The 17023-nt window shown below is 39.2% G+C and overlaps 1 protein-coding gene across 6 annotated transcripts in view; it reads left to right on the plus strand.

The window, feature by feature from the left end:
* The window catches only part of NEK7 (NIMA related kinase 7), a 150087-nt gene that overhangs the window by 32351 nt on the left and 100713 nt on the right, over nt 1-17023 (plus strand). For 2 of the 6 annotated variants that reach the window (XM_036848519.1, XM_036848548.1), the window contains exon 2: nt 8835-8911. The exons of 2 other annotated variants lie outside the window; for them this stretch is intronic. The gene's annotated coding sequence lies outside the window, so the exon portion shown is untranslated. Of the gene's footprint in view, nt 1-5104; nt 5353-8834; nt 8912-17023 lie in introns of those variants that run through there. 2 more of the 6 variants (XM_036848538.1, XM_036848556.1) reach the window with 2 other exon arrangements.

A 17023-nucleotide genomic window follows, 5' to 3' on the forward strand; every position in this document is an offset into this window, starting at 1 on the left:
CAGTTCGTGGGGAAGTCATTGAGCTCACTTTTGGATAGCAAGCTTGCAGTGGAGATGCTTAGAGGAGAAGCTGGACCTGAAGTAGTCATTTCGGTATTTGCTATTGATAGAGATAGTCAGTGGAGAAGAGTGGGAAGAGGGAAAGACAAAATGCTTGTAGGTCAGTGGGAAGCCTTCCTGGCACAGCAATACCACCACCATCCCTATTTCCATTTAGTTTAAAAACTTCTGTACTTCCAAGAATAGTTGTGCATACATTTGCAGTAATGTACTGATATTTGCAGTTTCCACAAATATTTCCACATATTTATTTCCACAAACGCCCCTATGTCACATCTCAGAGCCCCAGTTCTTCCCAGTCCGGATCCTGACCTCGGAATAGCAGTCTCAGCAGAACTGATGATCTGCTACCCCGGCAGTTAGTCTTGGGCCCAATCTTCGGCCCTTTCTGCTGACTGCAGACGATGAAAGGAGCCTTCTTACTTTTCATGTGACCTCAAATCACTCTCAGTTTTCATCCCCTACCATTCGCTGATGACCCCAGCAACAGCTGATTCCATAGTTCTTGCAGCCACTACTTCCCATCCGCCTCTCATCAGGTGGGATTACTCCACCTGCCAGTAAATTTCCTTCAGCTGGTATTGCGTCCCCCTGCGTGACTAGTGAAAGTTTTAACAATCGCACCATTACTCATGCGAGGGGCTGCCTGTGCTTCACCTGTCGCCTGTGGTCCAGGCGCAGAATCCCATCTATGCGTCTGCTTTCTGGACCACTCCTACTGGCAACTGCCGTTGGCCAGATCCTTCAGAAAACAGACTCTGAGACCTGCATGCGTGGCCTTTTGTTTTCTGTATAATGCTTTTGGGAACAACACCTGGGAGGAAGCAGGATGGGCAGTGGAGGTACTGAATTGCAGTGTGGTTGCAGCAGAGGCTTCAGCCAATCCCACGGGAACGTTCCAGGGCTAGACTGGCCCTTCGGGATGGTCCCAGGTTGATGGAGGGGTCTGGACCTTTGTATGACTGTCTGTAGATGCAGCTGCCTCGAGAGGAGCTCAGGTGTGAGCCCTCAGCAGCCATCACTCCCGCAGCTCGAGGGACCAGCACCTGACCGGGAGGGTGACCTGGAGGCTTTAGACTCTCTTCTTTCCACTGCATGCAATTCATACCATTGATATTAATTAGTTAATTGTGCAGTTTAACTCTTCTTTATGTACTGCTTTTTTCTTTTTTCCTCTGCTAGTTCTGTTTGCTGCTGAGAGAGGTGTTTTAAAACCTCCAACTCTTGATTGTAGAATTGTATGGGGTTTTTTTCCTTCTAGTTTTATCAATTTTTTGCTTAATAGATTCAGGCTATGTTATTCAAATATAGGATTGTTGTGCCTTGTTGAATTGTACCTTTCAGTTTTATAAGATATTCCTCCTTTTAATAATGCTTTTTGTCTTTAAAAGCTACTTTGTCTAATCTAAATAGAGTTACACCAGCTTTCTTTTGGCCATTGTCAAGTAGTATTTCTTTTTCATTCTTCTAATAAATCTTTTTGTGTCCTACTGTATATGACATATCTTACAAACAATTTAGAATTTGTGAGTATCTGGTCTGATCAGTTTTGTCTTATAATTGGAGCTAATAGTTCATTCATTTACATTTAATGCCATTACTGAAATATTTGGATTTAAGCCTATCATTTTATTATTTATTTTCTACTCTTCCAGCTGGTCTTTGTTGCTCCTTTGCCTTCTTTCTTGCCTGCTTTGTCAATCATTCCGTTGTTGTTGTTGCTGTTTCACCCCTGCCCCATTACCTTGCTAATTATACACTCTTTCAGTGCTCTATTGGAGAATGCCGGGGAGATTTCAATGCATCTCTGACCTATTAGAGTCAGCATTAAATTAGGACTTTTATCACTTCATGGGCAGTGCATTGCTTCTTTTTATAGATACCAGTTTTCTGGTGAAATTCTCTGTATTTTCAACTAATTTACAGAGCATATTAATCATTATTTTAAGGTTTGTTTCTGATGATTCTAAAATCTGGTTCACTTTTGGGCCTGTTTCTGTTATCCACTCCCCACCCCTTTTTTTTTTAGGTTGTATGTCTGGTTTCTTGGCCAGCCTGGTGATTTTTATTGCACAGCAGATACCGTGTATGAAAACTCATAGAGGCCCTGAATGGTGTCACCTTCTCCAGAGAGGATTCGGTTTTCTTCTGGAAGGCAGTCACCTTTCACCTTGATCCGTGGAGGTTGGTCTGTCCGGGGTCTTGCCTGCTGCCTCGGATGCTCACCTAGACCTCTGCCCTGTGGCGCTCTCTGAACTCCAGCCTTGTCACCCCAGCACCTCGATTCTGCCAAAATCTCTTGTTTTGCTTCTTACGCTGTCAGCAACTGCTTTCTCTTTGGTTTTTTGGATTATTTGTGACGCTAGACTTACTGGCTGCCTTCCCTCAATTTTGTACTTGTTCGTGTTGAGTTGTTGCGATCCATAGAATTTTTGATAGGGATTCTTGCGGTCTGTGATGCACAGGCTATGTTTTATTGTTTATAATTTTATTAATTTGTGGGCTTTTTAGTGGGAGAGGGTTGTATTTGCATTCATTGTGGTGAGGAGGGAACAACAGAAGTGTAAATTAGTGAGTCCCCCCAGAATTAACCCCGTAGGGTGTATCTGATTTATAGTGTCGTTAGGATAACCACAAAATAGTTCAGTCTTACTTTAGCTTAAATTTCATAGGCCTGTATCCTATTTTATCTCATTGATTCATTTCGTTCATTTGATAAACTCAGAGTGTGTAGTGCAGTACGCAGTGGGAATGGGAGGCTCCAAGTTTAGCAGAGATGGTTTCAGATCAAAAGGGCCAATGAAATATCTCCTGGGTCCCAGATTTTCACTGGGCCAAAATGTGACAAACATTGCTTCAGATCAAGGGTGGGCAAACTATGGCCTGTGGCCACATATGGCCCTGACCCATTGTTCTGAATAAAGTTATATGCGAACACCGCTCCTTCTCTTCCTCTGTACGTGGTCCACGGCGGCTTTGCCATTAGGGTCGGGTGGTTGCAGCAGACACTGTATGGCCTGTGAAGCTGGAAATGTTTTCTCTGTGACCCTTTGCCAAGTGAGTTGGCTGATCCCTGCTTTAGATTGTCAAACTTCAGTGACTGAATACTTCTATAGAATCCATCATTAATATGCTAAGAAATTGGCCACCGCTTAATGTCTCTTCTTGCCTGCTGTTCTTCCTTGATTTTTAGAATTGCTTTTTCTGCTCCCGTCTCTCCTCTCTCTGGAACCTCACCCTGTTGATCATCTGCTGGGAGAAGGCAGGTGACAGAGGCGGGTGGGGTTTCTGTCCCAGGGACGTGCAAACCTTGAGGAAGCAGCAGGGCTGGGAGGTGCGCCTTCCCTCTCAGGGGCCACAACAGGGAACACTTGAAGGTCACGTTTCAGGATGCAGCAGATACTGAAACTGGTGTGAGACACAGACTGGCTCAGAGTCATCAGAACTGGGGAGCCTCTTGTTCGGCAGGGCTCGTAATGACCTGTGTGGCCATCACAGGGAGTGCTGTAGTTCAGATTCAGCGCCGAGCTAAAATGTCACGTCTGAGCACACTTGATTACAGTCGTTCCTCTGAGGGCATCTAGTCTGCTGACTCTTTTTGGCTGAACGTAAAAAGTCAGAGGTACTTTATCCACGTCTCTTTCCAGAACAGAAATAACTCAGATGTGGCCGCGGCAGCACTGGAGCTGCACATTTGTTACACTGGCTTAGGGGCTGGGTGTTCGCAGGCATCAGTCATCGTGTTCAAGTTTTAGTGCCGTTGTAGGCGTTGTCAGGAATATGAACAAATGTGGCCCAGCCTTTGTTCACTCGGAGGGCTGGCTGGGCGCCCTTGTCACATGGCATCCCCTGCCAACCACGGGGAAAGGTGCTGAAATCCAGCGTGGAAACTCAGTGCTTGAGAAGGTTTTATTTTTGGGCTGGAAGCAGATGACCCTCGCACCTGTGGAGCGCTGTGTGCACAGCCTCACAGGCAGGCGGAGCGCCCCCCTCTCTCTCCTCCCCTGTCCCGGTGCCATGTCACCAGGACAGTCTCACCAGGAGTCTCGCCAGGACAGTCTCGCTGGGAGTCGAGGTGGCTCGGGGGGCCAAGGGGAACCACGGACTCCCCGATCTCCCTCTTATCTAATGTGACTCTCGTGTCAGGGAGGAGGAGGATTAAGGAAAAAAATAGAAACAAAAATTTGTTGGGAAAAAAATCTTCCTGCCACTTCTGTTTTTAAGCTAGAATCAACACATTTGAATTACAAATGCTTTTAGAATAAAATAATATATTTAATATGAAGTTTTCATGAATTCTCACATGGCATTTATACCCATTTCTCTCCGCACCATTAATTTCCCAAGCCTGTTTAGAATCTCAGTGGTTGTAATTACTGTGTAAAATTGAAGGGGGTTGAAATAGATGACGCCTCGCACCCGCATGGATGCTGAAGCGCCCGAGCTCTGTCTGGAGCGTCAGGTGGTTACAGTTCACGCTGGCCCAGGTGATTACAGTTCACGCTGGCCCAGGTGATTACAGTTCACGTTGGCCCAGGTGATTACAGTTCACGTTGGCCCGGGGCCGCGCCTCTCAAGCCTGGTCCCTGAGACCGTCTTTCTGGAGCATCAGTTACACTTGTGGATTATTTTGGGGAAAAATGTTTTGTATAATGAAGAGGAGAACAAAAACTTCTCATCTTTTAACAGAAACAGTTGACTTGGGGTGAATTTCTCCCTGACGTGACTCGAGGCCAGTTCCCCCAGGTCCCGGGGCTGGGCCCCTCCTCCGGCTCCTGGAAGAGTTTGAGAAGCAGCGTGTTACACACACGTCAGAACTCGGTTCCTTTCCTCTCCGGGGGGAGCAAGAATCTCTCTCTGTGGGGACCTTCCATCTCTGCCAAAGGAAAGAATGATTCAGTGTTGACTTGGCCACTCTTAACGGCCTTTGGAGGCTGAAAGCCCTGTTTAGTGAATGGACACCGTGGGGGAGAAGTGAGGACCATCGCGCTTCTGAGAGCACGTCCTCATCGGGACAGTCCTGCGGCAGAAATAATGGAAGAATGACAACCCCCCCCCCCACTGCCCCCATGCCCAAAACAGGGCTGCTGGTGACGAGAGCTCAGAAGTGGCGTTCGTTTCATCCGCAGCCTGGACAGTGCCCGAGGTTGACTCATTGGGCTGCCTTTGGTTTCCCTCCTTCCTTCCTTTTCTTCCTTCCTGTTTTCTTTTATAGATCCTTTCTTTTTCAAAGATCCTTTTCAGGAAAGTAGCGGTGTTTGTACCTTGATGATACAGTAGAGAGCTCTGAAGGTGAGAGCATGTCTTAACACTTACTTGTTGCTGTGCTGAGACCTTACTTGGCATGTGTCTGAACTGGCGGATAGTAAGATGCTTGATGATTCTGCAAGTTCAATAGCTTAGATCTATATATTTGTTATTTTAAAAATCAAACTCAGAGGGCTTCCCTAGTGGTGCAGTAGTTGGGAATCCGCCTGCCAATGCAGGAGACACGGGTTCGAGCCCTGGTCCAGGAGGATCCCACATGCCGCGGAGCAACTAAGCCCGAAAGCCACAACTGCTGAGCCTGCGCTCTAGAGCCCGTGAGCCACAACTGCTGAGGCCCGCGTGCCTAGAGCCCGTGCGCCACACCAAGAGAAGCCACCACAGTGAGAAGCCCGCAATGAAGAGTAGCCCCTGCTCACCACAACTAGAGAAAGCCCGCGTGCAGCAATGAAGACCCAACGTGGCCAAATATAAATAAATAAATAAAAATCAAACTCAGGTATTTCATTTATATATATTGTCTGAAATAACTTCCAAACATGGTAATTTAGGGAGTAAATCAGATTATGTATGGATTTGAAACTAATGGGTAATCTGTTTTAAACCAGGAAGGGGGGAGATATTCAGAAGAGACTTCCGTGTGTGCTGAGAGATGTTTGTGTTCCTTCTAATTTCCCTTTTTTTAAAAAATAACATACAATAATAACATGTTAACAACAGAACTCCATCAGAGAGAGTCTGGAGCTCCTGCTGCGGTTGCCCCTCCCCCACTCCTCCTTCCTCCAGGTCACCAGTCAGTGTCCTGGAATAAAAACCCCACTGCTTCTTTCTTTTGGGGTCCAACTTAGACTTAGAAAGATGTTGAGTGTGAGCTGCTGCTTTCGTCTTCCTTGCCTGCCTCTGAAGCAGCGCTGTTAGTGGGCCCAGCACAAGTGGCCGATTTGGTGGCCAGAGCGCTCGTCACCACAGCTGCAGTGGTGCTCCTGGACACAAGGGCGAAGTGGGAAATAGACTGGCCCACTTCCTTGTTAAGTTCTAATGCTGTGTAGTTTGCAAACCGAGTTGTGCACCATCATCATCTGTGTACCTTTTTATGTATTTATTCTTTTGTACCCTGTTTTTAGATTCCCCATATAAGGGATATCATATGGTATTTCTCTTTCTCTGTTTGACTTACTTCACTCAGTATGACAATCTCTAGGTCCATCCATGTTGCCGCAAATGGCGTTATTTTGTTCTTTTTTTATGGCTGAGTAATATTCCATTTTGTGTGTGTGTGTGTGTGTGTGTGTGTGTGTGTGTGTATATGTGTATACACCACATCTTCTTTATTTATTCCTCTGTCGACGGACATTTAGGTTGCTTCCTTGTCTTGGCTGTTGCAGATAGTGCTGCTATGAACATAGGGGTGCATGTGTCTTTTCGAATTATGGTTTTCTCCAGATATATCCCAGCAACTATACGCCAATAAAATGGATAACCTAGAAGAAACGGTATGTATTTATTCTTTAATGGAGAGATGCCGGTCCCACTCCAGACCTGTTCAGTCAGAATCAGGGGGCAGGAATCTGGGCGGGGAGCCCAAGCAGCTAAACAACAACAACAAGAACAACTCTGCAGGTGACCTGGTAGCCAACCAGGGTCGCAAACTACTGATTCATAGGCTGCACTCAAGATTAATTTTGTTCAGAATGATGTATTAGAAAATACCTCTTACTTTGGTTTAAACAACTGTTTGCTGTGGAAGAAACATATTAATGCATGATTAAGAAATGAAGGAAATGTATTTACTCACAGCCTACACTGCACACTTTTTGACTTCCTCTTGTGTATCCTTGGTCTTGGATTTGAGTTGATCCTTTCCCCTACTGAATGGTGGTACGTGAAACCTGTTTCTTACTAGGTTTGCTGAACTAGGGAAAGAGTAAGAGCAAGTAAAAAGATAAGTAAAAAGACGGCTCACTGGAGCATTTCTTTTCCTTAAGAGACATTAAAAAATTTTTTTTAATGTTAGGAATATGAAACACCAAAGTTTCTAGGAAGCAGGAACTTTATTCTTTCAGGTTTGATATATTTATTCAGAGGGTGATTCAATTACAGAATCAAGCATTTTTAGCATTATGAAATCCAATGTTTTAAAATCTTTTTCCTTGCAATTCTATTACTGTTTTATAATCCTGAAGGAATTCTTTCATCTCAAGTTGTTCATGCGTTCAGGTCTTTTGCATGATGTCCGATGTGATCCGTAATAAAGGTTGGAATGAAGTAGTAGCTATGATCACAGTCCTCTAAAATAATATTTTATAATGGGTTTAGGGGAAAGAAGGAGGGAGGGAAGAGAGTAAAAATTTGAGGACTTAGTAAGGGACATGTATTATCTTATTTACAAGAATAGAATTTTGAATTTGCTAACAACAAATCAGAAACTTATCCTAGATAATACTTTTAAAGACATCCACTTTTTGGCATTTTTGAGTTCTAATAACCTACTGGCTTTTGCAGTTGAAGGTTAAAAACGTAACTTTAGTATCAGAATTAAATAATAAGGCAGAATCAAAATATTAGGTCACAGATAATTTGTATTAATTAAATTCATTGGGAAGTGAGTTATAGTAAAGCCACAACACTGATTTCAGTAACTCAGTGGATATGGGAAGTGATTAGTTGCCTGACGTGTGCTCATTTAGTTTTTGGGTCGTTGGTCCCTTGATTAATCTACGGATTCTTTTTCACGTGCTACAAGCTTTTGCATCTAAGATGCAAAATATACATGGATGTATATTAAGGAGGAAGATAAGATTGAACCAGCAGGTGTCAGCAAGAACCATAATAAAAACATCAGTCCTGATTATCTCAACCTTTGTTTTGTTACTTTTCAGTGATACTTTAACATAAAACAACATTAAAGTGATTTTTTAGTAGACACTTATCTGCCTTGTAATGTAGAACCCTTCTTTCAGGTGTTTTAGAGAACATGTCTGAAGTGTAACAACAGCTTTAAAAAGATTTAGTTCAAAGAAAGGGTTGTTTGCCAAATGCTGTGAACTTTTCTTCATTTCACTCTCTTGAAAAAAATTCACCATAAATTATTCCATATCAAAAAAGTTTATATTTAACAGTTTAAATATTTCTCTGACTATCTGTGTTCTACTTTTTTCAATACACCACTCCTATTGACTAGTCCACAAGCATATGCATTTTATAGGAATAGGAATTCATAAACACCTCTCCTCATACTGGGTTTAATCGTTCAGTGAAAATACAGCATTTACGTTCTCTCAGCATCCAATTATTTATTTTATTTTAGACCAATTCTAAGTCATTGAATTGTCAGGGGATGGTAATGTCTACATTTCTACAAAATTAAAAGGTTCAATACATTTCTCAATTTGCCATAATTTTTATTAGAAATTCTATCTTCTTATTTCCTTCTTCCTCATATGATGACTTGACAAAAATACAAATACAAAAGGCAAACATGATACCATCTTTTTTGATGATTTTATTAGAGTAAACAAAAGAAGAATGAGTAAGGAGAACCTCACTGAGACCACAAGGAGGTGTGTGGGAAGCAGGATGATTTCAGGTACTTTTCGTTTTCTTATTATCATACCAAATAAAGACCTTCTATTTTACAAGCATCCTTATTAAAATCTAACGTTACCTGAGCAATCCAATTCCTAGATATTTACCCATGTGAAGTGAAAACTTACATGTGAACCTGTATGCAGATATTTATAGTGGCTTTATTTGTAATTGTCCCAAACTGGAAAACAATGCAAATGTATGTTAATTGGAGAGTGGATAAACAAGCAGTGCTACTTCCATTATGGGCTGATGGAACTGTTCTAATTTTGATTCTGGTTGTAGTTACAAGGCTAAATTTGTCAAAATGTATGGAAATTGAACAGCAAAATGGCAAGTTTTCTGTATATAAATTATACCATAATAAAAAGAAGTGCTAAAATAAAAACTTTGGACAAGATAAGTAGACTAGAAGAATAAAGATAAGGCTAATTTGTACTTTCCTTTTTCCAGACATTGTAATAGGAACCTTAACATGCTTTATCTCCATTTAACCTTCTATTTATATATTGGTTTTCATGTGTTCAATTCTAGATTTATTTTTAACTCTATAATCACTTTTATCTATTGGTTCATGCTGATAATACTTACTTAAATGTCCGCCATTGCCTTTTTTTATGATTCCTTCCTGCATCTTCCACCTTCTGTCTGAGAGCATTTTCATTCTGTCTTTTCTCTCTACTGATTTTTGTTCATGTGGTCTTATTTGGTAGAGTGCCTAGTTATTTTTTATTATGCATTGGAGATTATATGTGTAGAATTGTTTGTAGCAGTAATTTGAAACCTAAGATACTCTCTTTCTCCAGAGTGTATTTCCATGTGTTTCTGCCAGGTGCCTGGGGGTTTTAGCTATCAGAGATGACCTCAATCCAGTTTCAGGATTTCAGATGATTTAGTACTGTGAAGGTGTGTTTACCAGGGTTAAGGCTTTCAAGGTCCCAACCCAGATTGTGGGGCTGTTCGCCACAACCCCTTGCTGAGCTGTGGACTACACTTTCTGTAGTCCCAAGAGGCTGGAAGTGCTGTACAGCCTCTCGGCATCATAACTGCCCCTCCACAGGCAGTGCAAAAATGCCCAGATATTAGACCCACTTCTCCTTGGTTTCCTTCATCCCTCAGACACTGGTCCTGTAATTCTTCCCTATTTCCACAGCTCCATGATGCATTCCAGCAGATTGAAAAATATTTCTTTTGTGTAACTAATTGCCCTCAGAGGGGAGGGTTGGTCTGAATTATCCTTTTGCTATAATGGAAGCTACGTTTGCCTGTACTATTTTTAATACCCATACGTGTATACAAATGTGCTTTTCTTAAAGATAATTTTATTTTATTAGGCAACTTCCTGTTTTTGATTTAAAATATTATGAATTCATGTTAGAATCATAGTTTGTATGATTCTTGTTTATATATTTGCTTGTTTATATATTTGCTGTATGTTTAACTCTGTGCCAGCCACCGTGGGGATGCAGTGATGTATAAAATAGGTAATTTCCTACCCTTATTTGGCTGATATTTTGGCAAGATAGTTAGCTTAAACAAATAACGACACAATTATCTAATTTTTAGTGATAAGAACAGTATACTTTGAGTACATATAACATGGAAATTTGTCTCCAAATCTTGCTTTTTCACTTCACATTATACTGGACACATCTTTAAATATCATTACAATTTTTAATAAACAGTTGGTCTAGGGTTCTATTTTATGTGTTTACTGTAATTTATTTAGACGTTTTCATATTGTTGGACCATTATGTTGTTTCTAGTTTTCCTTTATGATAAATGCTTTTTAATAAACATTCTTGTGTGTAATCCAAAATTCAGTCACTGATTTATTTCTTTAGGATAGAGTTGTGGGATTGAGAGTCCTGAGTAAAAGTGTATGAATGATTATTAATGTTTATTGCCATATTGCTCTCTAGAAAGGTTATTACATGTATGTAAGCATTACATATAATTTTAAAATATGTGTCATTTTGAAAGGTTCTCAAGTGTATACTATTTCATTGTTGCTTAAATTTGTATTCTTTATCAGTGATATTCAACATGTTTTATATTTATTTCTAATGTACATTTCTTTGTGCCTATAACTATTAACAAAAATAAGGCAGAACATTCTGCTTTATGAATGAAACTGTAGCGCTAGATTTAAACTAGAATTTGATCTTCTACTGCTTCTTTTCCAGTGCTATAATTTTATTATTTTGTACTTGGAATGCCATTTTTGACTTGTTTCTTTGTTGAGAATACTTTTAAAAAATTTCTGTAATGAGTAGCAGGAAGTAGCTTCCAGAGTCTTTAATAATATAGAAGAGTATGTGTTAGATAAGGAATGATATAGTTGATCATTGTTTATCTGAAATCTCTTGAGATTGGTATGTACATAGTTCAATATTTAGGATTTAGTACTGTGTCAAAATTGGTTGTTGAGAAACTGGATAGAATGATGAAATTATCAAAATATATGTTTGGAAACAGAAAGAGAAAGATTTTTAATGAATAGAATCTATACATACCCATTGTTAGTTGAATTGCATTTACTTTAAGCTTTACATTAGAAGTTGAAAGATTGCAAGATTGACTGACCTTTAAGTCTTTATTATTAAGTAATTTTTGTTGCAGAATGAAGGAAATATTTTTCTTTAGCTAAGCATTCTTTAGTATTGACTATAATTAAAAAATTTTAATTTAATGGCTAGTTATAACTTTTTTGACCAAAATCACGATCACAAATAAAATGCACAAAATGATTTTCTTACAAATATCAATGCATATTTAAGTCTCATCTTTTTTATTCTGTCATATGTTTAGTACTGTACTTTATAATTGACAAAAAAATCAGGTTAGTGTTTTGAAATGTATGATTTAAAGGCAGTTCCTGTAAGAAATAATAAATTCATTGAGGATGTCTATAGACACAGAATAAAGCTTCTCATTTTGTTGAAGATTTTGGCCAAGGTGAACATATTAACTGAGGTTATTCAATTCAAGTAATATTCAGGAAAAAAGTATAAATTTAGCATGATTTAATTTGCTTATAACTATCTCAGGGCTTTGTATTTTATAAGTTTATTAAAATGGAACTAGGAAAGGTGTTGTTTTCATTTAAGGAATGGTGCTGTAAATGCTGTTTCAGTGTTCAAATTAAGATGGCTATCTAATACCGTGTCACTGAAGGCTATGTTATTTATTGTTTATAGTATATATAGTATTTTGTATTTTACTTAATAATTTTCTTATCAGGGTCATGTGAATTATGAATTAGTCCACTGACAGACACAATTACTTATAAATAAATACTTTGTCACTGAGTTAGCTTTTATATATGAAATTCAGATTCTTAACTTTGTAGTTTTCTTTTCTGCAAAATATGTGACTACACACAAGAATATGGGAAGATTGTTTTACTTTAATGTGTACTGAGATTGTGGATATATATGAAAATATTTGGAGTATTTAAATATCCATTCATGATAAAAAATTTCAACAAAGTTGGTATAGAGGAAACATACCTCAACATAATAAAGGCCATAATGACAAACCCACAGCTAACTTCATACTCAGTGGTGAAAAGCTGAAAGCTTTTCCTCTAAGATCAGAGACAAGACAATGCCCACTCTTGCCATTTGTATTTAACATAATATTGGAAATCCTAGCCACTGCTATCAGACAAGACAAAGAAATAGAAAGCATCCAAATTGGAAGGAAAGAAGTAATACTGCCATTGTTTGCAGATGACATGATACTTTATATAGAAAACCCTAAAGTCTCTACTAAAAAATTATTAGAACTAATAAATGAATTTAGTAAAGTTGCAGGATACAAGATTAATATACAGAAGTCTATTGCATTTCTGTACACTTAATAATGAAACTATCTTTAGATCAGAAAGAGAAATCAAGAAAACAGTCCCATTTACAGTTGCGTCAAAAAGAATAAAATACCTAGGAATAAATTTAAGCAGGTGAAAGACCTATACTTAGAAAACTATAAGATATTGATGAAAGAAATTGAAGATGATACAAATAAATGGGAAGATATACCATATTCATGGATTGGAAGAATTAATATTGTTAAAATATCCATACTACCCAAAGTGATCTACAGATTTAACTCAATCCTATGTAAAATACCCATGACAGGGCTTCCCTGGTGGCGCAGTGGTTGAGAATCTGCCTGCTAATGCAGGGGACACGGGTTCGAGCCCTGGTCTGGGAAGATCCCACATGCCACGGAGCAGCTGGGCCCGTGAGCCACAACTACTGAGCCTGCGCGTCTGGAGCCTGTGCCCCGCGGCGGGAGGGGCCGCGATAGTGAAAGGCCCGCGCACCGCGATGAAGAGCGGCCCCCGCACCGCGATGAAGAGTGGCCCCCACTTGCCGTAACTAGAGAAAGCCCTCGCACGAACCGAAGACCCAACACAGCCAAAAATAAATAAATAAATAAATAAAGTCGCTATAAAAAAAAAATTAAAAAAAAAAAAAAAAAAAAAAAAAAAAAAAAATACCCATGACATTTTTCACAGAACTAGAACAAATAATTTTAAAATTTGTATGGAACCACAAAAGACCCCCAAATAGCCAAAGCATTCTTGAGAAAAAAGAACAAAGCTGGAAGTATCATGCTTTCTGACTTCAGACCGTGCTACAAAGCTACAGTTATCAAAACAGTATGGAACCGGCACAGAAACACACACACAGATCAATGGAATAGAATAGAAAGCCCAATTTTCTCACACAATATACAAAAGTAAACTCAAACTAGATTAAAGACTTAAATGTAAGGCCTGAAAACATGAAACTCTTAGAAGAAAGCAGAGGCAGTGCATTCTTTGACATTGGTCTTGGCAGTATATTTTTTGATCTGTCTCCTTAGGCAAGGGAAACAAAAGCTAAAATAAATGGAACCTAATCAAATTTAAAAGCTTTTGCACGGAGAAGGAAATCATCAACAAAATGAAAAGACAGCCTACTGAATGGGAGAAAATATATGCAAATGATATGTCTGGTAAGGGGTTAATCTCCAAAATATATAAAGAGCTCATACAACTCAATATAAAAAAAAAAATCCAATTAAAAAATGGGCAGAAGAACTGAATAGACAGTTTTCCAGAGAAGACATACAGATGGCCAACAGGCACATGAAAAGATACTCAATATCATTAATTATTGGGGAAATGCCAATCAAAATCACAATGAGATATCCCCTCACACCTGTCAGAATGGGTGTCATCAAGAAGACAAGAAATAACACATTGTTGGAGAGGATGTGGAGTAAAGGGAACCCTCGTGCATTGCTGGTGGGAATGTAAATTGGTGCAGCCACTATGGAAAATAGTATGGAGGTTCCTCAAAAAATTAAAAATAGAACTACCATACGGTCCAGCAATTCAACTGCTAGGTATTTATCCAGAGGAAATGAAAACACTCATTTGAAAAGATATATGTTCCCAAGTGTTCATAGCATTATTTAAAATAGTGAAGACATGGAAACAACCTAAGTTTCCATGAACAAATGAATGGATAATGGAGGTGTGGTATATATACACAATAAAATATTAATGAGCCATAAAAACAATGAAATTTTACCATTTGTAACAACATGGATGTACAGAGAAAGACAACATGTAGACAGAAGGACAAATACTGTAGGTTTTCACTTGTATGTGGAATCTAAAAAAGAAAACGAACCAGTATAATAAAGCAGAAACAGACTCACAAACACAGAAAACAAACTAATAGTTAACCAGAGGGGAGAGGGGGAGATAGGTAAAGGGAATTAAGAGGTACAAACTACTAGGTAAAAAATAAGTAAGTTACAAGGATATAATGTACAGCAGAGGGACTGTAGTCAATATTTTATAATTTTGTATGGAGTATATTCTATAAAAATATCAAATTACTGTGTTGTATGCCCGAAACTAGTATAATACTGTAAGTCAATTATACTTCCATTTTAAAAAAGAGAACTGTTTTCAAACACATTGAAGAGCTTTAGCTAATAAAAATAATCGATATGAGAATTACAGGACAGTGTATTGAATTCCCCTTTCCTAGAGATTCTACTTGGCAAAATTTGGCTGTTATGAACTTTTTATATGTGGCCTTTCTCCTCGTAACTCACAGTTAGGTTTTTCTGTATCATTTTCATCCTGTACCCTGCTCTTCCTAACACCCACCCTATTTTGGTTTCTTCTCTGTCAGTCTTGTTTGGATGGTGCTACTCCCGTGCCCTGTGTCCTCCAAGCTAATGATGACTTTTGGAGTTGTCTTTAACTTTCTAATCAGTCTTAAGTCCTACACGTCTAAACATAAGCCACTGTAAAATCTGTCCTCTGTTCCTGATTTTCCATTCATTCAGCAGATGTTTATTGGGTGCCCGTTATGTGCCAGGTTCTTGCTGGGGGAGTACGGCAGGGAACAAAATGATAAGGTCCTGCCTTTATGTTACCTGCCTTATAGCAGAGGAGATAAACAATAAACAAGTTAAAAAATGAATAAGATAATTATAAATTGTCATAATTGCTCCATAGGAACGAAAGGGTGATGATATGAAAGGTAAACAGGGAGGGCTGGGTCCTACTTTGGAGAGGATTGTTAGGGTAGGGACAGCGTACAAAGGCCCTGAAGCCAGGAAAGACTTAAAGGGTTTCAAGAGCAGAGGGGTTTTTATGTTGATGGCAGGTTGTTAGTGAGAGAGACTAGGATGACCTGACGTGGGAGAGGGAGGCAGGAGATGCTTTACAGGGCCCTGCCGTGTTTGGCAAGGAGTTGGGATTTTAGTCCAAGAGCAATGGGAATGTCATGAATTGATTTGTGTTTTTAAAATATTGGGGTGGCCAAAAAGTTCGTTCGGGTTTTTCCTTAAGATCGGAAATACCACTGTGAAGAGAATGATGGAAGAAGAGAGACCACTTCCTAGGCTATTAGAGTAATCTCTGGCGGAGATATAATGACACCTTATAGGGTTGTATTAGTGGCAATAGAGGAGCATGGACAGATTTGAGATTTATTTTGGAAATAGAACAAATGGCACTTTCTGGTGTGTTGGAATGGGGAGCAGGGAGGTGAGGGGGAGGGAAGAATCACAGATGAATTCTAGGTTTTTGACTGGACCAGAGCTTCTGAAAGTGTGGTCTTTCGACTTCTGGGGATGGTGAGGGTTGGGGGTTGGCTGGGGTCCTTGAGGTTCATTCATGTGGTTTGCAAGAGCAAATGATTTTTGTAATATTAAGACATTATTTGTAAAAGCACTGATGCCTTAGCTTGAATCAGTGCAGCAATACCAAACTACTAGTCTTTGTCTTCTCTACCATATGGAATAGTAATAAAAAGTAGGAGTTTCATTTTAAAATGTACTTGATGAAGCAGTTAAAGAGTATTATTTTTTATCACATTTCAACCTTTGAGTACAAGTCCTTTAATACGTGTGATGAAATGGGAAGTAGACTTTAAGCACCATGGCAGCAAATCAAAGTTGTCTTGAGAAAAGCCTCTCTGCAGGTGTTGGAGGAGCAGCCTGACAGCTACTGTTTTCATGGGACACTGTTTTCACTTGAAGCAGCAACTGACATTCAGACCTAGGTGTTTTGTAGACATTTTCTTGAAAATTAAGTGCCTGTCATTTAAGGGAAAACAAGTGACGTTGTTTGTTACTAATGATAAAACTTGAACTTTTAAAGTGAAAGTTGGAATTTTGGAAAAATTATATTCATCACTCTGTCCTTGGCATCTTCCTAGTATTTAAAGACTTCTGATGAGATTAGTGGTGATATTGATGAATGTGTTTTTGAATATTGTATAATGAAATGTTCAACATTTATAGAGGATCTGAGTAACTAAGGGAACTAAAATTTTCCAGATGACCAGTGCATGATGTTACAAAATCATGCATGAGTAAAAGATCTATTTAGAGGGCAAGAGAGGCCATTGGATTTTCACATTACAGAGTACAAAAGTTCATTGGTAAGTTTTGACAGTCCACGTTGCAGTTAACCTTTATGAATCTGCCACTTGTCAAGTTTGGTGTTAGTACTAAAGAATATCCACAGGGATATCCACAGTGGGTATTAGAACACTCTATTTTCCAACTATACATCTGTGTAAGACCAGAT

This window comes from Balaenoptera musculus, chromosome 1 (assembly GCF_009873245.2).
Source record: "Balaenoptera musculus isolate JJ_BM4_2016_0621 chromosome 1, mBalMus1.pri.v3, whole genome shotgun sequence".
NCBI lineage: Eukaryota > Metazoa > Chordata > Mammalia > Artiodactyla > Balaenopteridae > Balaenoptera > Balaenoptera musculus.